This window comes from Oryctolagus cuniculus, chromosome 13 (assembly GCF_051225735.1).
Source record: "Oryctolagus cuniculus isolate XC-2025 breed Fujian yellow rabbit chromosome 13, ASM5122573v1, whole genome shotgun sequence".
NCBI classification, from domain to species: Eukaryota; Metazoa; Chordata; class Mammalia; order Lagomorpha; family Leporidae; genus Oryctolagus; species Oryctolagus cuniculus.
In genome coordinates, this window is record NC_142879.1 from 33948050 (window position 1) to 33974706 (window position 26657).

The window sequence follows — 26657 nt, forward strand, 5'->3', positions numbered from 1 at the left end:
TAAAACTTTTTAAGTAGAAGAATATTTCCTGTATCTAGGGCTATACAAACTTCTTAGGAACTTAGGAGCACAATTTATAAAAAGAAAAATTGATAAATTTGACTTCATCAAAATCAAAATCCAAAGTATTACACACAAAATTCAAAGACTAATACACAAATACTCATAGCAGTTTTAATCATAAAAGCCAAATTCGTAATTATTCAAATGTTCACAGACTAATGAATAAAGAAATTATAGTATGGGCTATGCAATGGAACCTTATTCAGCATTAAAAGCAATAATCTGACACTGTGCAACACAACATGGATGAATCTCAGAAATGTATGACTCTGGAGGTAGAGGCAAAATAGCAGCTGAGTAAGACAGTTCAGTGATCATTTCCCTACTGAGACACTAGTTTGAACAGCTATTCACTCACAAAATTACCTTCACAAGATCTATGGAAACCACGTGAGAGACTGTAGTGCCTGGTTATGCTTTATTAAATATGTCACACTGAAGACAGCAGGGAGTAAAGTATTGCATGTGTTACCTCTCCCCCAGTCCCAAGGAGCACAACATTGGAGAAAGATGCATCCAGCTTGGGAGAGAGAGACAAAATTAAGTTCAGTCCTTTCACTAGAAGTACCAGGCTCACTGTAATAAAATTCAGTCAGAAAAGACCCCAGTCTCTGCCTCCGGACCTGTACCTGCAGACTAGGTATTTGGAACCTCCAAAGTAAGGTGGCCAGGAGACCAATTCCATCAATCTTCTCCCAATTTCCTGCAGACAGAAGGAAATCCTAATTGTCCCTGTTCCCGGTCCAGTGCCTGCAGACAGAACTGTTCTGCTTCAGCAGCAAGTACCAGTGCATTTTTTTTGTGGCTCAAGATGATAACTCAGCAAGCATTACCAGTTGCTGGTAGGGGTGGCATTAACAGCAGACAGACCATAGCAGGGTCTTGGCAACACTGGTCTTGGTGAGCTCCAGCTGTGATCTACCATTGTGGTGTTGGTGGTCACAGGATGAGGCAAGTGGGCCTACAACAGTCCAAAGAAGAAGCTTGTAGAAACAAATTACTCTCTTTTAGACATTCTTTAGTTCATTCTGAAGAACACACTATGTACCAATTTGGGATAAATCTGAGCTTGGGGAGTATTGGTGTGGTGCAGTAGGTTAATACTCTGCCTGCACTCCTGGCATCCCATATGGGCACCAGTTCTAGTCCCTCTTGCTCCACTTCCAATCCAGCTCTCTGCTATGGACTGGGAGAGCAGCAGAAGATAGCCCAAGTCCTTGGGCCCCTGGTCCCACATGGGAGACTGGGAAGAAGCACCTGGCTCGTAGCTTTGGATTGGTGAAGTTCTGGCCGTTGTGGCCATTTGGGGAGTGAACCAATGGAAGGAAGACCTTTCTCTCTGTCTCTCCCTTTCACTGTCTATAACTCTACCTCTCAAATAAAATAAATAAAATGTTTTAAAAAAGATTTACAGGGACCAAATGAATAGGCAAACAAGACACAACAATATGCTGCTTCCAAGAAATTCACTTCACTCTAAGGGCACACATAACTGAAAATGAAAGATGGAACAAGATATTCCCCACAAATAGAACTCAAAAGAAAGCAGGACTGGTCATACTTATATCAGATAAAATAGATGCTTAAATCAAAAACAGTAAAAAGAAACCAGAAAGGTCATTACATTACAATGGTAAAGGGCTCAGTCCAGCAAGATGAAATAACAAAAATATGTAATAAATATTTATACACGTAAATATAATGTGTAATATAAGTATATAATATATAGGGTGTATGTGTATTTATACACTCAGATACATAAAGCAAATACCTAAAGGAAGATAGATTAGAGATAGATTCTAAAACAATAAAAGTAGGGAATTTTAATAACTCACTTTCAGAAATAAGTCACTCAGATAGAAAATCAACCAAAAAAAGCAGAGTTAAATTGCACCCTATCTCAGTTGGCCCTAAGAGACATCTATAGAACATACCATCAGTCAGATCCAGAATACAAATTCTTATGACTAGTACATGGAACATTCTATAGGATAGATCAAATGGTAAGTCATTAAACAACAAATTTTTATGACCATATGCAGGAAACTAGAAATCAATCATAAGAAAAACATTAACAATTGCATAAATATATGGAAAGTACATATAACCAATTGATCAAAGAAGGAATTACAAAGGAAATTTTAAAAATTCTTGAAACAAATGAAAATGGAAACACAACATACAAAAATACTATGGAGTTTATTGCAATTAATACCTGCACTAAAAATGCAGAAAGATCAAAAAATAACTTATCACTATACTCAAAGAACTAGAAACAACAAGAGAAAATAAAATGCTAAATCAATAGAAAGTAAAGAATATAATAAAACTCAGAATACAAAAAAAAAATTACATAGAGACTAAATAAACAATATATAGAAATCAATCAAGGGGAGAGGCACCAAGATGGCAGAATAGGGAAGGAGCTTACTACTCTAGTATAGGGGAAGACAGTTAAAAAAAATGTGGACAGAGTGTAATCTCAGGGAAGAGTTAGGGAGAAAACAGCAGAAGGAATTCCACACAAACTAGAGCGACACTGTGGATCTACATGGATGATGTGGATGTATACAACTCAGGACCCCAGCAGCCAAGAGCCTTAGCACCAGCTTTGGAGAGTGAGGTGAGACCAGACTGCAGCAACCCAAGCCACTGACAATAAAGCTGCAGGAAAAGCCTAGCAATGAGTTTGGCTTGAAACCCTGTGGAAGACAGTATATCTGACAACCTAGAGGGGGAAAAAAGTGAGGGGCATGTGTCTCTCTCCCCAACCACCCAGCTAGTCCTATAACTAGCCAAGAGGGAGCAGGCACCATTTTAGACATACATAACGGCTGCGCCAGTTCATGGCTGCTCACCCAACAACCAGCCAAGAGGTGATGCCTGAGTCTGGCTGGGAGAATTGACATGGAGCTGGGTGCTCAGGACTACAGGATCCTTGCGTACCAGGACTATGAAAAAACTGTGGTTGTTTGTGAGGATGCAGGGTATGGCAGAGTTTCTTTGTTAGTCATTGTAGGTGGCTCCATATGCTCGGGGCTCTCTGATTCCCTGGTGAGGTTCATTGCTGCAGTATTTGTGCTCACACAGAGGACTGCATGGATCCTTTGTGTGGTTCTTATGGCAGCAATATTGTACCTGCTGGGGCCAGTGCCCAAACATTGGTCTTCTTCGAGAAGAGGTAAACATGAGATTATGCAAACAGAGCTGAGCAAACTTCCCATCTGATTAAAAAAAAGAGAGAGAGATTTACCATGCCCTACTTGGGAATCACTTTGAACACACCACTCACTCTGGAGCACTGAACAGAGCTCCCTGACCACACCCAGCACACGCCCCTGGGTAGTCACTAAAAGAGTAGACACTCCACTAATCCACAGAGGAATAGTCCAACTATAAAATCCATCAAAGGGGAAATAAAAATAAACCTACAAGTATCTCCAAAAATGCCTAAAAATAAATGCAGAAATTCAAGAAACAAGAATAAAGAAGACAACATCATGCCCCCAAAGGAACACAATAACACTTAATACTAGAACTTAAAAATGAAGAGATTGAAGAAATGCCAGAAATTGAATTCAAAAAATTGATCATAGGATTACTTAGAAGTAATCAGAAGCAAATCCACAAACAAGAAATCCAGGGCCAGTGCCGCGGCTCACAAGGCTAATCCTCCACCTTGCGGCGCTGGCACACCGAGTTCTAGTCCCGGTCGGGGCACCAGATTCTGTCCTGGTTGCTCCTCTTCCAGGCCAGCTCTCTGCTGTGGCCAGGGAGTGCAGTGGAGGATGGCCCGAGTGCTTGGGCCCTGCACCCCATGGGAGACCAGGATAAGCACCTGGCTCCTGCCATCGGATCAGCATGTTGCTTTGGCCGCAGTGCGCCGGCTGTGGCGGCCATTGGAGGGTGAACCAACGGCAAAAGGAAGACCTTTCTCTCTGTCTCTCTCTCTCACTGTCCACTCTGCATGTCAAAAAAAAAAAAGAAAGAAAGAAAGAAATCCATACATGCTATGAAAGAAAATTTTTCTCATAAAATTGAGATTTTAAGGAGAAATAAAAATGAAATATTAGAAATGAATAATTCAATAGAACAAATAAAAAATGTGGTAGAAAGCCTTCTCAACAGAATTGATGAGGCAGAAGAAAGAATATCCTAGTTAGAAGACAAATCTCTGGAAATTTTATAGTCAGGACAAAAAAAAAAAAAAAAAAGAAGAAGAAACCAGAACACTAAAAAAACAGTGTTAGAAATGTATGGGATTGCCAGCACCGCAGCTCACTTGGTTAACCCTCCGCCTACAGCGCCGGCACACCGGGTTCTAGTCCCGGTTGGGGCGCCAGATTCTGTCCTGGTTGCTCCTCTTCCAGTCCAGCTCTCTGCTGTGGTCCAGGAAGACAGCAAAGGATGGCCCAAGTGCTTGGGTCCTGCACCTGCATGGGAGACCAGGAGGAAACACCTGGCTCGTGGCTTCGGATTGGCATGGCACGGCACGCCAGCACAGCCAGCTGTAGTGGTCATTTGGGGGTTGAACCAATGGAAAAAAGGAAGACCTTTCTCTCTCTCTCTCTCTCTCTCTCTCTCTCTCTCTGTCTAGCTCTGCCTGTCAAAAAAATCAATTAATTTAAAAAAATTTAAAAATTAAAAAAAGAAATCTATGGGATACTAACAAACCACGCAACATACGGGTCTTAAGAGTTTCTGGAGGTATGGAAAGAGAGAATAGATTAGAAGACTCTTTTAGTGAAATAATTACAGAAAACTTCCTTAATTTGGAGAAAGAAAGCAATGCTCAAGTACAGGAAGCACACAGAACTCCTAATAGACATGACCAGAAAAGATCCTCACCACAACACATTGTAATCAAACTCTCCATAGTAAAAAATAGAAAAGATTCTAAAGTGTGCATGAGAGAAACACCAGATTACTTTCAGAGGATCTCCAATTAGACTCACAATTGACTTCTCATCAGAAATCCTACAGACTAGGAGAAAATGGCAAGATATATTGCAAGTCTTAAGAGAAAAAAAAAACTGTCATCCCAGTTATTGTACCATGCAAAGCTCTAAATTATGAATGAAGATGAAATAAAGACCTTCCATAACAGAAATTGAAAGAACTTTTCATCACTCGTCCAACCTTATAATAGATGTTTAAGGGTATACTACACACAGAAACACAGAATCACAGTCATCACTATGAAAAAAAATGAAGGCAGAAAATCTTCCAGTAAAAGTACAAAGGAAATCCAAAGTAAATAATAGGAATATTTATGGAAAAATGGCAGGGCCAAGTCATTACTCATCAATAGTTACCTTGAATGTAAATGACCTCAACTCTCCAGTTAAAAAACACAGACTGGCTGAATGGATTAAAAAACAAAACCCATCTACTTGTTGCCTACAAGAAATATATCTCACCAACAAACATACATGCAAACTGAAAGTGAGCAGATGGAATAAGATATTCCATGCTAACAGAAACCAAAAAAAAGAGCCTCTGTAGCAATCCTAGTATCAGACAAAATAGATTTTATCACAAAAATTGTTAAAAGAAACAAAGGAGGGTACCATGCAATGAGAAGGGATGTGACTACAATAAATGTATATTCACCTAATTACAGAGCACCTGCCTATTTAAAGAAATGTTAATGGATCTAAAGGGAGACATAGATCCAATATAATAGTAATGGGGGACTTCAGTATCCCACATTCAGCAATGGACAGATCAACCAGACAGAAAATTAGAAGGAAACAACAGTTAAGTGCTACTATAAACCAAATGGACCTAATGAATATCTACAGAACTTTTCATCCTACAGTAGCAGAATACACATTCTTCTCTATAGTGCATGAAACTTTCTCTAAGATTGGCCACAGGCCAAGCCATTAATCAAGCCTCAACAAATTCAAAAAATTGAAATCAGACCATGCATCTTCTCTGACCATAATGGAATGAAACTGGAAATCAATAACTCAAGAATCTCTAGAACATATACAAACAGATGGGGACTGAACAACATGCTCCAGACTGAGCATGTTGGTTATTGTTGATATTGTTGATATTGTTGATAATGAGCATGTTGAATGAGCAGTTGGTCATAGAAGAAATCAAAAAACTGTTGAGGAAGAGTTTTATATTTTCATAGTGCCTGTTGAACTTTTTACTTAGTATAGAGTTAATCTTCTGTGTATAAAGTTAATTGAAAATAGATCTTAGTAAAAAATAAGAATGGAAAAAGGACAAGGAGGAGGAAGAAGGGTAGGAGTGAGGGCAGGAGAGTGGGTATGGTGGGAAGAATTACTACATTCCTAAAGTTGTATTTATGAAATGCATGAAGTTTGTATATCTAAATAAAAATGTTTCTGGGGAAAATCAATTAAATGAAGGGCTGGTTCTTTGAAAAGGTAAACAAAATTGACAGGCTCTTATCCAGATTAAGCAAAAAAGAGAGAAGATTCAAATACATAAAATTAGAAATAAAAATAGATATATTATGATTGACAACATAGAAATAAACAGAATTGTTAAAGATTAACATGAACAATGATATGGCAATAAATTTTATAAACCAGAAGATATAAGCAAATTCCCAGACATATATCAAGATTGATTCAAAAAGAAATAAAATCCCTAAACACACCAATAATAAGTAGTGGGATTAAATTCATAATTAGAAGTATCCCATTGGAGAAAAGCCCAGAATCAGATGGATCAATTGCTGAATTCTACCAAACATTTAAATAACAATTAATGCCAATTCTTAAATTATTCCAAAATGTACAAAAGGAAGGACTTCTTCCAAACTTATTCCATATCGCCAGCATTACCTCGGTACTAAAACCAGATAAAGACACAACAATAAGAACAAAAGCTAAAAGCCAATGCCCTTGATAAGCACAGATGCAAAAATCTTCAACAAAATGCTAGCAAACCACATCCAACAGCACACTGAAAAGATTATTCACCATGATCAAGTGGGATTCATCCCAAGGATGCAACACTGGGTCAACACATGCAAATCAATAAATGTGATACACACATGCAAACAGAATGAAGGGGGAAAATTACATGATGATTTCAAGAGATGTAGAAGAAGCATTTGATAAAATTCAGCATCCTTTTATAATAAAAACTGTGAATAATTAGGTTTAGAGAGAACATACCTGAGCATAATAAAAGCCAAATATAAAAGCCAGTAGCTAACATCATACTTTATAAGGAAAGCTGAAAAATTTCTAAGATATGGAACCAGACAAGGACACCCACTTTCACTATTTTTAATTCAACACAGTACTGGAAGTCTTCATCAGAGCAATTATGCAAAAGAAAGAAATCAAAGGCATCTGAAATTGAAAAAAGGAAATCAAAGTGTCACTGTTTCCAATAACATGATCTTATATATATATAAAACTCCAAAGATTTCAAGGAAAAAAAAGTGATTAGAATTAATAAACAAATTCAACAAAGTTATAGGATACAAAGCCAAAATGAAAAAATAACTATTGTTATTATACATCAATATTGAATTATCTGAAAAAGAAATCAAGAAAGCAATCTCATTTCCAAAAGCTATAATAAAATAAAATACCTAGAAATAAATCTAACTAAAGATGTGAAAGGTTTCTATAATGAAAACTATAAAACATTGATGAAACAAATTGAAAAATAAACAAGGAATGGAAAGATATCCCATGTCTATGGATTAGAAAAATCAATATAACTAAAATGTCCATACAACTCAAAGCAATTTATAGATTCAATGCACTCTCTACCAAAATACCAATGACATTTTTCACAGGACGAGAAAAAAAGACTACTAAAATTTGTATCAAACCTCGAAATAGCCCAAATACCAAAAGCAATGTTGAGCAAAATGAAAAAAGTAAAAGGTACGGTGCTATTTTACTTTAAAATATATGAAAGTCACAGTAACTAAAACAGCATGATATTGTCATAAAACAAGAAACATAGAATCCACTGGGAAAAATAGAATATAAATACAAATAATTTAATGCATCTACAGCCAACTAATCTTTGACAAAAGTGCTAAGAATATACATTGGAAAAAGAACAATCTTTTCTTTTTTTTAACTTTTATTTAATGAATATAAATTTCCAAAGTACAGCTTATGGATTACAATGGCTCCCCCCCCCCATAACTTCCCTCCCGCCCGCAACTCTCCCCTTTCCCTCTCCCTCCCCCATTCCATTCACATCAAGATTAATTTTCAATTCTCTTTATATACAGAAGATCAGTTTAGCACATATTAAGTAAAGATTTCAACAGTTTGCACCCACATAGAAACACAAAATAAAAAATACTGTTTGAGTACTAGTTATAGCATTAAGTCACAATGTACAGCACATTAAGGACAGAGATCCTACATGAGGAGTAAGTGCACAGTGACTCCTGTTATTGACTTAACAAATTGACACTCTCGTTTATGGCATCAGTAATTACCCTAGGCTCTTGTCCTGAGTTGCCAAGGCTATGGAAGCCTTTTGAGTTCACCGACTCTGATCATATTTAGACAAGATCATAGTCAAAGTAGAATTTCTCTCCTCCCTTCAGAGAAAGGTACCTCCTTCTTTGATAACCCGTTCTTTCCGCTGAGATCTCACAGAGATCTTTCATTTAGGTCATTTTTTTTTTTTTTTGGCCAGAGTGTCTTGGCTTTTGCTGCCTGAAATACTCTCATGGGCTTTTCAGCCAGATCTGCATGCCTTAAGGGCTGATTCTGAGGCCAGAGTGCTGTTTAGGACATCTGCCATTCTATGAGTCTGCTGTGTATCTCACTTCCCATGTTGGATCGTTCTCTCCCTTTTTTATTCTATCAGCTAGTATTTGCAGACACTGGTCTTCTTTATATGATCCCTTTGACTCTTAGTCCTATCATTATGATCAATTGTGAACAGAAATTGATCACTTGGACTAGTGAGATGGCATTGGTACATGCCACCTTGATGGGATTGAATTGGAATCTCCTGGTATGTTTCTAACTCTACCGTTTGGGGCAAGTCAGCTTGAGCATGTCCCAAATGTACATCTCCTCCCTCTCTTATTCCCACTCTTATATTTAACAGGGATCACTTTTCAGTTAAGTTTCAACACTTAAGAATAACTGTGTATTAATTATAGAATTCAACCAATAGTATTAAGTAGAATAAACAAAAAAATACTAAGAGCGATAATGTATTAACCGAGAACCAAAATGGAAACTTGTTAAAGTGAAATGAACACTATGAGAAATGGTGACTTGATCAGCCCTTGCCCTGAATGTTGATGAACAAAGGACAATCTTTTCAATAAAAAATGCTAAGAAAGTTTGGTATCTATAGTGGACAAATGAAACCAGAGCCCTATTTCTCACCATGCAGAAATCAACTTAAAATTGATTAGAAATCTAAAAACAGGCCTTGAAACTTTGAAATTATTAGGAGAAAACATAAGCACTTCAAGACATTGAAACAGGCAATAATTATTTTGATCAGATACTAAAAGTAATAGAAACAAATGCAAAAATAGACAAATGGAATTTCTTCAAACAAAAGAGCTTCTTCATAATAAAAGAGACGAGTAAACACACAAACTACAGAATGGAATAAAATATTTGCAAATATTATATCTGACAAAAGGTTAAGAGCTAAAATGCATAAGCAACTAAAACAACTCTATGTAGCAAAACATAATAATAATAATCTAATTTGAAAACAGGTAGTATGGGTTCAAGTCCTGGCTCCAGTGTTTCCGCTTGCTGCTAATGCACACCCTGGGAAACAGGGCTGTGATGGCTCAACTAGTTGGGTCTCTACCACCTACATGGGAAATCTGAATTGAGTTTGCTTTGGCATGGACCTAGCCCAGACCCAACTGGATGGGGGATTTCTCTATGTATCTGTCTCTGCATCTCTCTGTATCTGTCTCTGTACGTGTCTCTCTGCTTTTCAAGTGAATCCTTTAATAAATAAATACAATTTTTCAAATACAATGAATCTAAATAGGCATTTTCCAAAGAAAGACATGCAAATTGCCAACAGGTACATGAAAAGATGCTCAACGTCATGAATTATCATAGAAATACAAATAAAAGCACAATGTACCACCTCATTTAGATTTGATATTATAAAATAGACAAACAATAACAAATGGTGGCAAGGAACCATTGCACTCTGTTGGGAGGAATGTAAATTTTCATAGCCATTCTGAAAAACAGTATGTAGGTTCCCTCTTATGCCACTTATGAAACTGGCATCCCATATCAGAGTGCCTGTTTGAGTTCCAGCTGATATGTTTCTGATCCAGCTTCCTGTTAATGCACCTGGTAAGGCATCTCATAATGGCCCAAGTATTTTGGAACCCTAACACCTAGTGGGAGACCTGGATGGAGTTCCTGGCTGCTAGCTTCTGCCTTTTGCCTATTCCTAGGTGTGGAGGGCATTTGGGGAATAAACCAACAGATAGAAAACATTCTCTCTCTCTCTCTCTTTCCCTCCCTCCCTCCCTCCCTCCCCCATCACTCTGCCTTTCAATTAAATAAATAAATTTTATAAAATAAAACTATCATATTAATCAGCAAATCCATACTGGATAGATAGATTGATTGATAGATAGATAGATAGACAGACAGACAGACATAGATAAACAGATACAGATATCCAAAGGAAATTAAATCAGGCCATTGGATCCACTGATGAATAAAGAAAATGTAGTATGATGAAATAGTACTCTACCTAAAAAATAATGAAGTTTGCTCATTTGCTACAACATGGATGTAACTACAGATCATTATGTTAAGAGAAATAAGCCAAGCCCAGAAAGACAAGTACTGAATTACCTCACTGGTATGTGGAGACTAAAAAAAGAATAAAAGGGTGATCTCATAGAAGTTAAAAGTATAAATGGTGATTACCAGAGATGGAGGAGAGAAGGGAGGAGGGATTGAGGAAGCTTGATTAATGGATACTGATAGTCCTATAGGAATTTAAAGTTATGGCACTCTAAGCACAGTAGGGTGACTATAGATAATGTTAATGTATTGTATAGTTCTTTATTTAAAAAAAATGACAGAATTTTAAGTGTTATTACCATATATTAGTATTAAATGTTTGAAGAGCTATGTATGTTTACCCTGACTGGACACTACTTAAGGTATGTTTGTATCAAAACATCACATGATACCCAATAATCATGTACAATTTTTATGTGTCTCTTAATTTTTTAATATTATGCTGAATTTTTAAAAAAATACATAAAAAGTCCATACTGGATAATTCTATCATAAAAAAGTTCTTTAAGAAGCAAAATAATCTATAGTAAAACAGTGAAGATGAATAATTGCCCAGAGTTAAGGTGGGATATAGGTGGGGACTGACTTCTAAGAGACCTGAGGGAAATTTGAGGAGATGGAAATGTTGTGTAGCTTGAATGTGGTAGTGTCAGTTACACAGGAGCACAGACTTGCCAAAACACATCCCGCTGGCACAAGTCTTGTATGTAAATTTTACCTCAATAGGGTTGATGAAACTAACATTCAAAGCCTCCAACAAATACTCATATTATATATATATATATATATATATACTAATAACTTTTTTAATCACAAGGTCAATAATATTCCTGTGTTACCGTAATAAAGTAAATTTTAAGAGTGTGATATAACTGAGTCTTCAATATACCATCTTACTTTTTCTGTGAAAAATAAAACCACAAACAGAATTTTTAGAATATGACCTTATTGTTTATAAAGTCAATATTGCAGGAAGTAAGGCGGTGCTTACCAGTCAGAGGCTGGGGATTACCAGTTCTTTAATTCATGAAAATCATAGGTTTGCTTTCATTCAAGAGTTCAAATTAGGACCCTTCCAAGAATTTTTTGTGTGTGTGGTCAGGAGGGAGGAGGTTCCTCCTCCTAGTAGAGCATACAGGAGAGATTTCATGATAGTCAGCAGGGGTTAGGGGAGAACCAATTTGAAGTCCCAAGAAAGGAAACTTCAAGAAGGCTATTTTAAAAGGGGAGCCAGAAACATGCTCAAATGCTCAAAGCATTTGTCTATCAAACAGAAATAATTTATGCTGTTGACAAGGGGTTTAAAACATTAAGAATCCCTTTGTTGAGACTCTACCTTCCTCGGGAAGGGGTCATTACCTCATTTCTTGGTGATGCTGAGGTCACCAACCCACACATTCTGGTGGAAAACATTTTCAGAAACTGACTTTCTTTGCAGAGAAAAGGAAACAGAAAAATTGTAAAATGTTAAACCTGGTTGCTCTTCAAATGCCAAAAATATATCTATATTTTCACTAGCTTTCTATATTTTCAAATATTGTTTTACAAGTATTACTTTTGCGATGAAAAAATCTGGCAAACCTATGATTATGGTCTGCATTTATTGGTAATGAAAAAAATTTCAGGGACAACAAATTGTTCTGTTGTATTCTTCTAACTTCTACGAATTTCTGCTATTTTGCAAGAAAATTGCCACATATTCTAGTCTTTTCTATTAATAAACAAAATGTTCCTTCCTATACCACAAACTATTTTGTGCTTGTTGGTGACTTTTTTCCACTGCACGTGTCCAATATGGCAATGTTCCCTCCCACACACTGCAAGCCACATGAACCACAGCCACCTGGGGAAAAGGAAGAAAGTCCCTGATTTTGCCCACCTAAGAAAGGAATTCATTCTACTTTATCTCAACCCAACATATCCAGGGTGTCAGTAGCCAAAGTATTTTTACTTAGGAGGAAAGATCAAATACTGCAAATAAGCATAAAATATGCAACTGAAAAATTGAGTTAAAGAATTGAATAGAAAAAAAGAATTAAAGAAATGCCCCATCTCAAGATTAGGTTTAAAATGGTGATTAATTAATATACTGAATTACTATACAAAGGCATGTAGTGAACACTGAAGCAATAAATGGCAACCCTTTTCTGGCAAGAAAGATTTTTTCTCAATCCCTTTACCCCTTCCTAAAGGTGAATGAGCATGCACAAATGCCAATGTGCTGCCATGCCATAATTCAAAGAGATGTGCTCAGGAGTGGAACTTAGATTTTTCATTAGAAAATATTTTTGTCTTTCCCTTCATATATCATAATGTGCCAATTGTTGTCAAAAGTATAACTAGTTTATGGCTGTAGGCCATATGGCGTGGCCATGAGATATTTCCATGTTTGTGACAACCAGTTATTTTCCTTAAAATAACTCCCCCAAAAAATCTTTAAAACTTTTTTTTTTGCAACCTCCACTTATTTCTTAGCTCAATGAAGATAAAATAGTTGCTCAGGAACCTGCAACAAGACCTTTCCTCTGATGGGGGTATTTTTTTTTCACATTGGTGTTACCAGTACCTTATTACCACCAGCCAGAATTGTGACACTATTACATCTGCTCTCCACTGACACGATAGGAGGCCACTGTTTTGTGATTCCCAGCTAGATTCCAAAGAACAAGTTCATTTATATTTATAGTGGGACCTAAAATCAAATGAGAGCAGAGTGGATGGATTTTTCAGGAAAAGAAAGGGAATGAAAGTCTACTGGTCTAACAGGCATTGGCATGCACTAATGCCCCTGCCATTAATGGTGGCCCAAAAAAAGTACCATAGCATTTGCTAGGAGCTTGTTGGAAATTCAGAATTGGGGCCGACATTGTGACATAGCGGGTAAAGTCACCACCTATAACACCAACATCCCACCTGGTGCCAGTTCAAGTCCCAGTTGATCCACTCCTGGTCCATCTCCTTACTACTGGACTGGGGAAAGCAGCAAAAGATGGCTCAAGTGTTTGGGTACCTACACCCACATGGGAAACCTGAAAGAAGGTCCTGGCTCCTGGTTTCAGCTTGGCCCAGTCCCAGCCATTGTGGCCATTCAAGGAGCGAACCAGCAGATGGCACAAATCTCTCTCTCTCTGCCTCTCCCTCTCTCTCTCTCTAGCTCTGACTTTCAAATAAATAAATAAATCTATTTTTTAAAAAAAGAAAGAACTTCAGGATCTCAGGCACTGTCCAAAATTGCATTGCTTTATTAATTTCATCTTCATCAAAATCCTGAATATGACAGCATTACCTCCATTCTACTCAGAAAATTATGAGCAGAAAGGTTAAGAAATTTACATAAAATTCACAAGATAACAGTGAGTGAAGCTGGATTTGTGCACAATTTAAAATTTATTATATTCCCACTCCAGCAGCCTAAATCCTAAACCAGGCTAAAGCCAGGAGAATTTGAATTTTAATCCAGTCTTCACCATTAATCTCTTTCTTGCCTCATACACTGCATGCCAGTAAACTTGAGTCTGCTATTTTGGTCCTGCTTATTTCATAGAATTTCTACAAAATAAATAAAATTAATGTATGTGAAAAAATATTGTAATATAGTTAGCACTTGCCAAAATTAATTTAACAGAATCATATATGATTCTTTCTCAGTTTACGCTGAGACATAAAGACCAAGAATAAAATACCTGGTGCCAGGTACTCCCCAAGTACACAATAAGAGGCTAAACTGGCCGGCGCCACAGCTCACTAGGCTAATATGCCGCCTGCAGTGCTGACACACCGGGTTCTAGTCCCGGTTGGGGTGCTGGATTCTGTCCTGGTTGCTCCTCTGCCAGGCCAGCTCTCTGCTGTGGCCCAGGAGTGCAGTGGAGGATGGCCCAAGTGCTTGGGCCCTGCACCCCATGGGAGACCAGGATAAACACCTGGCTCCTGCCTTCGGATCAGCGCGGTGTGCAGGCCACAGCACGCTGGTCACGGCGACCATTGGAGGGTGAACCAACAGCAAAGGAAGACCTTTCTCTCTGTCTCTTTCTCTCACTTTCCACTCTGCCTGTTAAAAAAAAAAAAAAAAAAAAAAAAGATTGGCCATGGCAGCCTTAGTCCACCACCCACCTCAAGAATATAAAAAATTTGAAGTTACATGGGGAAAAGAAATTTTTCTCTAGAAAGTGATTTTGTTGAGGGTGACGGGACAGATCATCTCTTCCTCAACTCAGTCTTTAGCAAGGGACTCTAAGGAGGCCACACACAGAGCTCTTTTGCCCCCTGAAAAAAGATTTAATCTAAAACCATAAACCTCTCCTCCTCTGTTGCCTTTGCAGATTAAAGCAATGCTGTGTTTTGTTATTATCAGGCTAGTCTTACACCGGATAGCATATTTTAATTATGTCTGTTGAAGTTAAAAGCGACTACTGAACTTTTTATCATCTCAAAGTGTCTGGAAAGTTGGGCACCTGTTTAAGATTTGAACCAAAATCTAATCCATGAATTTGATTTAAAGGGACAGTGAGAAGAAAATAATAGTCATATAGTTTGTTGCTGGTACCCAATTAAGAACTGCTCTTTCAAAACCTCCGTTACCCAAGTATTGGGACCTGGAAAAAAAAACAAACAAACAAACACTAAATCCATAGAAATTGTATTTCAGGGCCAGCGCCGTGGCTCACTTGGCTAATCCTCAACCTGCAGCACCAGCATCCCATATGGGCACCGGGTTCTAGTGCCAGTTGCTCCTCTTCCAGTCCAGCTCTCTGCTGTGGCCCGAGAGGGCAGTGGAAAATGGCCCAAGTGTTTGGGTCCCTGCACCCACATGGGAGACCAGGAAGAAGCACCTAGCTCCTGGCTTTGGATCGGCATAGCTCCGGCCATAGCAGCCATTTGGGGTGTGAACCAACAGAAGGAATACCTTTCTCTCTGTCTCTCTCTCACTGTCTAATTCTATCTGTCAAATAAAAAAAATGAAATTGTATTTTAAAGCAAAATTCTGATTTTAAAGATAAAGGGCACACAAGAGAAGAACAGCAGGCAGGTTGGGGACCCCAAATGACCTGTTCTTATCCCAAATCGAAAATCCTAGAAGATATTTTAATCTATCTTCCTAAATGTGCTAATAATGCAGAGGTAAATGAAACTTCTACCATGATGGGGGCTAATTTCCATTTTTCTATAAGAAAGTACAGATATTTAGATGAGTAGAAATTTACCTTTTCCCAAGTCAAATGCCATCCCAGTATGTGGGATAGGAAGATAACAGAGAGGCTGGCCCTGTGGCACAGCAGGTTAAGCTGCTGCCTGTGACTCCAGCATTTCACAATGGAGCAATGGTTTGGGTTCCAGCTGCTCCACCTCCAATCCAGCTCCCTGCTAATGTAACAGGGAAAGTAGGGAAAGAGCTCAAGTGCCTAGGCCCCTCCCACCCATGTGAGAGACCCAGCTGCGCTTCCAGATTCTTGGCTTTGGCATGGCCCAGCACTGACAGTTCTGGCCATTTGGGGAGTGAATTTGCAGACAGATAACTGATAAATCAGGAGATCAATAAGTGTGTTAGAAAAAAAATTGAAAAGCTCCTAACTGGCCAGCATATTCAGCTACCAAAGGTCCTAACTGAGTTGCCATGAGTATCGGGATGGCTTCTAAAGCATATCTCAATCCCAAACCTTTGTGGGAAGGTCAACACCACAAAACACCACAAATATCTTCCCCTAACCACTGCTTCCAACCCTGTTCCCGACATGCTCCTGGTCATCCAGAAGTCCAAGAGCAGACTTTCAAAATAATCACATCATTGAGTGAAATAAGCCAGACACAGAAAGATATATACTGCATGTTCTCACTTGTATGTGGGAGCTAAACTTTTTTTAAAAAGCAAAAAGCAAAGCAAAACAAAAAAATTCCTGTTGATGCCTATGTGTATCAGTTTTCCTGCAAATATTGTGTTTTGTTAAACTTTGTTTTAAATCTTTGTCATACAAACTGTTGAAAATTTTATACTACTGTAGTTTTATTTAGCTATGACTAATTTTAAAATTCTTTTCATTTGATTATTGTTTATAGCCCTTGCCTATATTCCTAGTGAATTGTGGCATTTTTACTTCTTATTTGTTGATTTCTTTATTTAGTGGAGCATTAAGCTTTTGACCATCATGTAAATTAAAAACATATTATCTCAAAAATTAAAAAATTAAAAGTAAAAAAAATAGTAATCACATCATTGCTCTCTTTAAATGTTTCACTGGCTTCCACAACCATCAGAAGCAACCCTTAGCGGCATCCAAGGTCCCTCATGATCTGGCTCCTGCTCATCTCACCTCTCACCTACTCCCATTCTACATCCCCGACTCCACTCACAAGGAACTTCTCATTTTCCAAACACATCCTATCTTGAGCCTTACCAATGCCTGTGCTGCAGGATTTTCTGAGGTCTGACTACAAACCAACAAATTCAAAATCTCCAGAAAAGGTGTCTGAGAATCTACGTGTTTAACCTTAGCCTGTAGATTCACCCTTCAGGTAATTTACCATCACAAAACCAGCATAGGCTCTGCCAGGGCAAGGATTCTTCCTGCCTTTTTCATAGTGTTATATCCAGAATCCACAGTAAGTGCTGCTCTCTTTGCCATAAGAGAGATCCCTTGCTATGTCTACCATGTAAGGACATAGCCAAAAATGGCCACATGAACCAAGAAGCACCAGACACAGAATCTGCAGAGCCTTGATCTTGGACTTCCAGGCCTCCATGATCATGAGAACTAAGCATCTGTCATTTATAAACCAGACAGTCTTCAGTATTTCATTCTAGCAGCTCAAATGGACTAAGACATGTATCATAGTTCAGAAACTACAAATCTAAGACATAGGGGCTAGGCTAACAGATGAATGTCTGGTCACTAGAAGGACTCAGGTCCCAATGCAAGAAACTTTTCATTAAGGAAACAAGGAAGATGGGGCTAGCATTGTGGTGTAGTGGGCTAAGCCACTGCCTGGGATGTCAGCATCCCATTTGGGAGCCAGTTTGAGTCCCAGCTGTTCCACTTCTGATCCAGATCCCAGCTAAGGTGCCTGAGAAAGCAGCAGAAGATGACCCAAGTGCTTGAGCCCCTGCCATTACCTGGGAGACCCAGATGGAATTTCTGGCTCCTGGCTTTGGCCTGTCCCAGCCCTGGTTGTTGCAGCCTTCTGAGGAGTTAACCAGTGCTCGCTCTCACTCTCGCTCTCTCCATCTCTCCATCTCTCTCCCTCTTTCTCCCTCTCTCTCTCCCTCTATAACTCTGCCTTTCCAATAAATAAATAAACTTCTTAAAAAAAAAAAAAAAACAAGGTAGAAGGTTAGGAATTTGTTTACTAGAGAGGTGATTAGAGGGCAGTGATTCAGCCACTCTGGGTCTTAGAAATGAGATAACAATCCAATATCCAGGTGTATTATTGCTGAAATTTGAGTGGGACCAGCCACAAGACACCCTGGGTTACTGAGGTCCCCTTTGAAAGCAAATAGAGCTGGCCTGGAACATCCTTGCACATACAGTAGAATGTTAACACCCAGCTCTAAAAATCAAGAGACACAGGGTCCAAGAACCTGGAAACCACTTTTTTCTACCACTCTCCTCCTTGCCCAGTTGCAAAAGAAGGTATCAAGTTTATTCAGTTATCCCTGTGTCCTTATCAACTAAGCAATTTGCTAGAGTTTTAACTTATAAAAGGAAAAAGCAAAGTTGCTTTAATTGTACTTGTCTTTCCCAGATATAAGGGGAAGGACTACATCAGAAAGACAGAAAACCATGAAATTTGTAAGATATAACCACTCTTCCATTCATGTTTAAAACATGTGTACTTGAGCAGAAATGTAACTCATGTGATATTCATTTACACTATAAGCATCAAAATATTGTTTACCAGGAGCAATTTAATGCCCACAAAAATTTCTGAACCTTTTCAGAAAGCTTTTAATCCATTTTCCTCATCAAAACAGGAAGCTGTATTTGCCTACTGTCAACTGACTCAGTCATGAAAAAAATTTCAAATTCCCTTAAAATTTCCAAGGCCATGAATTTTAGCAGACATTCAGTATGGCAGTTAGGTTCCCTAGCCCCACAAAAGCAAAAACCAAGTTTGCCCAGATAGGTGGATCAGTTTCCTGCAGGTGTTACCAGAAGCTGACCTCATCCAGTGGGTAGGGTTCCTGTATATCACATACTGCCTTTGTGTCATTTACCTTTCCATAACAATCTTGTACCTTCTTTATTCCTTGCCTGACTTTATTCCCTCTCTTCCCATTTGCATTTTCACAATGAATCATATCTGATATGACAAACTATCATGCTCTTTTCTATTCAACATCGTTATCAATGATTTGGATGAGGATACAGGCAGCTCAGGTGCTTATAAGTCGAACATATTGAGAGGAGAGGTTAATCTACTACTAGATGATAGAGATGACTGGTTCAAATCATCAGTTAAAAGAAAAAGTGAAAGTTCATTCCCTATTTATAGAAAATCTATATTTGAGGTACGTCTATATAAATGCACTGCAAAGAGCACAACTTTTGAAAGGTCATAGTTTAAGAAGAACATCAGCAAACCAAAAGTGGTTTCTCAATGGAGAATAATTTAAATTGAGAATAATCTAAATATCTTGACATTATAGGAATTGGGGGCACTTAGTTTGAAGATAAGAAAACTTTGGGAAAATAAGTAGTAAGACTTTTCATCCCCCAGTCTTTGAGAAGGTACATGAACAAGTACCAATACATTTTGTCATCAGATTCATACAGAGACCAGTGGTCTAGACGACCTCAAATATCTTTCCATATTGGAGATTCTGTGCTTTTTCTCCACCCAGGCCTATCCAGACCTTCTCCTTTGGGGTAGGTCAGCCAGTTTAGAAATGTACTCCTGCATTGGAATTTCCCAATGTAAAGTTTCACTTTAAAAATGATACTTTCACATCAACTTTTGACAGGTGTATTTTGGTTTTCTGAGGCTTTTCTCAGAGGGCTGCTTCTGTAAGGGTAGAAGACACAATGACATCCAGGCCTGGATTTGAAGCATCTTATTAATTTGCAATCAACTCCCTTTTGCATAGGCACATCGAAGTCGTCTTTTTTTTTTTTAAATATCTAAGAACAAATCCCTTTTCTCCTTTCAGGATTTTTGATTATTGACTTGAGTAGCAAGAAATGAGAAATGTATTCGGTGATGGAAGAAAATAATATTTATCATTTCTTATGACATTTAAGAAAATGGGAAAGTAGGGTAAGCTCTTTTAAGTAACTATCCTAAAGGTTGAATATTTGGCTGCTTTCTTTTTCAGCATAACCATTTACAGTTGTGACCTCAGGAGTTCCAAGACACAGGCTGGGCATTTGAATGACAAGCTAACAGAGTACCTGGTGGTGAGCATTCACTGTGCCCTCCAACCAAAATGTTCCATTTGGGAAGACTAAGACAAGAGCGTCAATTAACTTTACAAGATAAAAGGAGGAAGCCTTTTTCCTGATTCCTTTTACCACTGTGAGAAATGAAAGGACTCCACTTCCAAAAAAAAAAATGAATTTTTATAGTGTCAGCATACTTTTTATAAACTGCTTTTTTATGATACCATGCTCTGTATTGGAAAAATTTTAGACTTGTGAGGAAAGTCTGAGTTTTTGCAAAGTAGAGGAGCAGTATCATATTTAAACCATTTGTTCTATTTTTAAAAACTGTGTTTAAGTCTGCAGAACAATGTCTTTAAAAGTCTCTTGCAAGACATCATATAAATGTAGCATACTGCTGTCTTTCCATCATCTTATCTCCTACAATATCCTCTATGTTACAAGAGTGTGTGCTGTCCACAAAGACAGATTTCTGAGTTTCCAACGCACAACCTACTTTTCAACAGAATCCCAAGGCCCAGCATGAATTAATGTACAGCTTCCCGCATACCCTGCTATAAGAAAAAAGTAGTCAGCATGATGAAAGGGATGGGAAAGAGGTCTTGGAAGGAAATGTTAAAGGAGCCAAAGGTGTTTTACCTGCAGAAGAGAGTGATTTAAGCATAGTGCTTAAGTCTGTTCAGATTTCTTTTCCAAAGGCAGTAAATAATTAAGCACATAAATAATGATGTTCCATCGTCCACAGAGAACCAACAAAAGGAAATATATTTAGGTTATATCCACAGGGCTTGCTGTTGCACAAAAGAAGGTCTTTTCAACATTTGAGTGATAAAGCAGTAAAATGATCTATTCTGAGAGGTTACAGAAATTTTCCTGCAGTGCTTCCATAAGAGAAGAGTTGTCCCTCTGTCTTGGATGGTTTAAATAAAGAAGGTCTGTGGCTAAAATATAGAATTGGTGCCTTTTGGCCCAATAATCCAAGACAGAGATGAATCCATCCTATTAAAAAGGCCAGTAGGAAGTATTCCCAGAGCTTTACCTTGGCAATCAATCCCAGTACTTAGAAACCTTTGAGAATTCCTCTTCATAGACCTTAAGTCTGATTCACAATATATCTGAGGGGTCCTTGATTTCCTTGCAGGTGCAGTACCAATGTTCACACTGGCGTAATGAGGGTCTACCTAGACTATTCTTTAATGTGCCCAACACAGAGACATTCAATAAAGAGCCCTTAGAAGAGCACATCCCTGCAAAGAATCGCATGTGCTCCTGGCAGATCTCAAAAGATATCTGCGTCAAATTCAACTGAATTAAATTAGTACATTTTCAATGACTCTTCTTTGCCCAGCTCTAGGCTAAGTGCTAGGCAGGTACATAACAAAAAAAGAAAATATATATATTGGAAGCATGTTACTGGTTTCAAGTCACTGAAATATTTGGGCTACAAATTACACAGATGCATATTAAATAAAGCAAAAAAGCTTTTGTTAAATGTCATGATGATGATGAGTAAGTGCTAAAGAAATGAGAGAAGACAGGACACCTGCAGACTTGAGTAGCTGGAAAAGGCTTCATACAGGGCATGAGACAAAGTTCGGAAATTTGAACACATCTCTTAGTTAATTTCCCATCTAAGTGACTTCCCAGATTAACCTACACTCTCCTTTTGCTCTGTAAAGCACACTCGCTGATACCCACAAGCAGCTAATCACTTTTAGTTGGCAGGCAACCTGTCATGTTTCCAAATGTGAACATTTTTATACCAGCTGAATTTGTTTTTACAGCTCAGTGAAACACTATATAAAAGGATGAAACAGTGAAAAAAAAAATAAAGAACATTTCCAGGAAAGCTATTATATGCCCTGAAAACAGCTGATACAGATGAGTACCTTGAAATGTTCTTCCATTTAGACAACTGTAACGACAGGTAACTTTTCCTAAAATCTGAAGAATTCTGTGCACAGATTGCTTTATGAGTAATTTTCTTTTCTTAGTCAAGTTTCTAAAAAAACCAACTGGAAATCATGGCTTGTGCAAAGAAGACAACATGAGCTCTAATCCCTGGACTCATATTCAGAACCCATAAATTAGCCCTGGCCATAAATTTCTTTTAAAAATATTATGTTTTCATTTATGTACTTTACAATAAAATAAACTGTCAAAATATGTGTACCATTTTTAATAATCCTTTGCTATAAATGACTTAATTAACCTGTCAACAACTTAGTCCCACAGCATTGATTAATAGCAAAGGCTTTTCTTGGCAAAAGTGACCTGAGAAGCACTGGACCAGAGGAGTAAGGACATGGATTCCAGCTTATCCTTCCCTTTGGAACTTGGGCAACAGAATCCCTCCCTGGCCCCAGTTTTCTATCCCACGAAGTACCCGGGTAGATCAAATCCCTCTCCAGCCTTTTTCAGCCTCTTTACCATACTGTGAATCAATAATTCCTGCTTTCATGAGTGCTCTGTGCATTGCAAGCCCAAAACACTTACTTGTTATCAAGTGATCACTTGTACTTTTCACTATCCCAGCATAACACATCTTTAAATGTTCCAGGGCTCCAGCGTCCCTGGAGATGATCTTATTTCTCCTTGTGACTGCTTTTTCTCAGCAGGCAAATGTAGTATCTGTTTGGAACAGAAGAGAAAGCCAGGTGTGTGAGAAAAAGACACTTCCTACTAATGGAGGAATATGAAAGATAGTTATTAGAGGGATTAACTTTGGACAAAAATAAATTATTGATGTATTTGGCATGTGCCTCAAGAAAAGATATGAGAGGAGCCAGCACTGTGGCTCAGTGGGTTAAAGCCCTGGCCTGAAGCGTTGACATCCCATATGGGCACCGGTTATAGTCCCAGCTGCTCCTCTCTGATCCAGCTCTCTGCTATGGCCTGGGAGAGCAGTGGAGGATGGCACAAGTCTTTGGGCCCCGTACCCACGTGGGAGACCCCGAAGAAGCTCCTGACTTCGGATCATCACAGCTCCGGCCGTTGCAGCCAATTGGGGAGTGAAGCAGCAGAATGGAGACCACTCAATCTCTCTCTGCCTCTCCTTTTCTCTCTGTGTAACTCTGACTTTCAAATAAATAAATAAATCTTTTTTAAAAAGAGAGATGAGAAACACAATAAATTCCTTTTATAGAGAGCTAGGATGTCTTTTGCCCAGCAAGGAGACACAGCTACATCTTCAGGTGGGAAAAAAGAAAAAGGACCTGAAAATGTAAATCAATTGAGGAGGACACCAAACACAATGTGGCATCTAGAATTGTATCCTAGAAATAAACAAGACATTAGTGGGAATAAATGGTGAGATCTAAATTAATTCTGATTTCTAACAGTAATGTACCAAGTTTTATTTCTCAGTTTTTTCAAATGTGCTGTGGTTATATAAAATTTTAAAATTAGAATAAGCTGAGTATAAGCTAGACTGGAATTTTCTATATTGTCTTTGCAATTTTCCTATAAACCCAAAATAAAACATTTATACAAGTTAAAGGTGAGAAGTACAAAATATGACAGAGACCCTTAGAAAACCTCATAGAAACAGGAAAGAGACACAGATAAAGAGGATAGAGAAAGGCAAAAAAGTTATAAAGAATTATAGTTCATTTTTAGCTGGTATTTATTATTCTGTACCTTTAGGGTTCTACAGCTATAGAATACAGAAAGTTGGAGGTAAATGCTCAATAGTTTTTTTTTGCTAACTTGCTGTACTTTACTAAAAGCAGTTTCTCCCTTATCTATTTATTACTATGTCAAACACTACCAGGATCAGAAGAAAACTTCTGGAATTCACATTTTATTTGCATAAAAATAAAATCTAGTAATCAAGGTTATCCCATCCTGTTATCCTTGCTTAAGTTTTCATCAAAGACAATTAGTTTTCCAGACAAGATTGAAATTTCCTTGGGTCAACTCCATTCCCTTTTCCTGATGCTGAGTTTTCTCTAAGAAATGTCTTTTCCCATGCTACTGTGACCCTTGCATTTGGAGATCATTGACCTATAGTCCATTCCTATACTGACAAGGAGAAGAACCGTATAACCATAACTTTTTTGTAACACTTTCATTGACATGACTCACTTCCAAGAGTCCTGGACCACTTCTGAACCCACAGGACATTCTTGTAAGTCATCAGAGCCAAATTTGGGGGACAAAATATTTCTCAAAGCTCACATAATGGTGTGTTCATCAGCTCAAGAAAGCAGTAGCCAAGTTGCTGATACATGGGCAAGTCACAGGACATTTATTTTCCACTGAAGAGCAAAGAGATATTTGCAGATGGATTTTCCAGGGATCTTCCATAAACATGGAGTATAAAACACTCATGGTCTTTTCAGTTGATATATCCAAGTCTTTATATATGAGTCTTTCCTTCCATCAAGGGCCAATGGAGCCAAAGTGGTGGAGGTAGGAAAGAAAATTGTCTGAGAAAATATAATCTTAAGAGTCTCTAGAGGGGCTGGCACCATGGCTCACTTGGTCAATCCTACACCTGCGGCGCCGGCATCCCATATGGGTCCAGGTTCTAGTCCCAGTTGCTCCTCTTCCAGTCCAGCTCTCTGCTGTGGCCCAGGAGGGCAGTGGAGGACAGCCCAAGTGCTCGGGCCCCTGTACCCACATGGGAGACCAGGAGGAAGCACCTGGCTCCTGGCTTTGGATCGATGCAGCATAACGGCCATAGCGGCCATTTTGGAGGAGAACCAATGAAAGGAAGACCTTTCTCTCTGTCCCTCCCTCTCACTGTCTATGACTCTACCTGTCAAATAAAAATTTTTTAAAAAGAGTCTCTAGAGCAGAAAAGCTACTTCAGGGATCATTTTTATTTCCCAAGATCTTATACCTAATTAAATGGTAAATTATGTTATTGAATTAAATAGAAAAAAGATTTTTTAAAGGATTTCAGTTCTAGAGTTTGTCATCTCATCCAAGTCTTTAATTATTTGGATACTTAGCCATGAAAATAATAGACACCTATTAGAGCACTTAGCAAGGAAAGAATTGTTTCTTCCACTCACAGCCATTGTCATCCACAGGTAAACACTGACCATGCACTATAGCCACATGGAGCCTGAAAAAAATGAGGGATTGCATCCACTGCTGTATCGTAAGGGATCAAGCAGATGTGCCAGTGCTTACCTGGGGAAATGCAGCCATAGGCAGGAGTGAGCCACAGCCAGCTATACAATTTGTATTCTAAAATATTTATTTAGTGACCCAATCTCAGGATGTTCACTTCAAAGATACTGTGAAAGCCTATGCAGTTCAAATTCCAATTTGAAACATTAGTACACACTTTTACAACTCTTACAGTGATATGAGAACCACAAAATAAATGATCTACTGCTGTACTCTATGATTCTATCTTTTATATAATAATTTCTTCATTAGAAATGGGAAAAAAGGTGATTAACCATGAAAAATGATCATATGTCAACAAGTCCCAGGGAGTCATGAGACAAGAGGAAAGAAAGAGAGTCAGAGAGAGGAAAAAAGAAAAGCCTCTCTCTTTCCAATGCTTTCAAAACTATGCTTCTCCCAGGAGAAACATTCCTCTAAGTTTAAATGAGGCTTCTGTGGTAGCAGGTATACAGAGGTAAATGCACCTGTTTCAGGGAGCTCACCTGGGAGAGCTTAATGAGTTACTGATCTCCTAAATACATCTGAGGGTCCAACTATTTTGTAGGAGTTGAAGAGGAATGCAGGCAGGGTTAATCCCATCCCTGAGGGAAAAATAAAATAAGAGGTGATCACTCGTCTATAGAAAGCACAGGAAACTATTACCCATGTGGGTGGAGTCCAACCATTACAGGCCAGAAGTAGAACCTGAAATACAATATAGTCTGTTCCTTTTTCTACTCAAAGACATTTGAAAGAAAAATAATGTGGTCCTCAAATTTTATCCCTCTAAGAAAGTAGCCCTCTACGTTAGGAACACTGCTGTTCAAAAAATACCTTTGAGAGTCATGCCTCATAAGTAACACCACTGTATAATGAGGCATTGTTGGCCCTTCAGCTCCTAACTCCCCTTGAACGGTAGCCAAGATCAGCCTACTTCAGACTGGATTTCGTTGAATGTGCAGACATTATAGCGAGGTTATAGCAGTTGTTTAAAAGCTGAGGGACAAAATAGCCATCTACCTCTAATAATATTTTATAATAAGAAAGAAATTATCTTAATCGCTTTGTATTAGGCAACTACTTACAATAAACTCAAATGGAAGAGCTTAAGTAATAATTGAACCTCTGTTAGTATCTAGAGAGAAAAAATGCTTCATTTAAATATTAGGAAAAGTTTAGCATACACCCAAGGTCAACAAACTCTGACCTAGGGTCCTATTTTATATAAATAAATTTTCCTTGGAAAGAGGTAAACCTATTCATTCCTCTTCAACTCCTACAAAATAGTTGGACCCTCAGATGTATTTAGGAG

General features: G+C 38.2%; 1 long non-coding RNA gene across 3 annotated transcripts in view; it reads right to left on the reverse strand.

Annotated features, from left to right (window-relative positions):
* Positions 1-26657, reverse strand: part of LOC127483538 (uncharacterized) — a 92011-nt gene that overhangs the window by 12661 nt on the left and 52693 nt on the right. Inside the window, exons 2-4 of one of the 3 annotated variants that reach the window (XR_016219655.1) lie at positions 25849-25947; positions 22718-22852; positions 953-1024 (exon numbers count right to left, since the gene is read on the reverse strand). This is a non-coding gene — a long non-coding RNA (uncharacterized LOC127483538). Of the gene's footprint in view, positions 1-952; positions 1025-22717; positions 22853-25848; positions 25948-26657 lie in introns of those variants that run through there. The other 2 variants (XR_016219654.1, XR_016219656.1) reach the window with 2 other exon arrangements.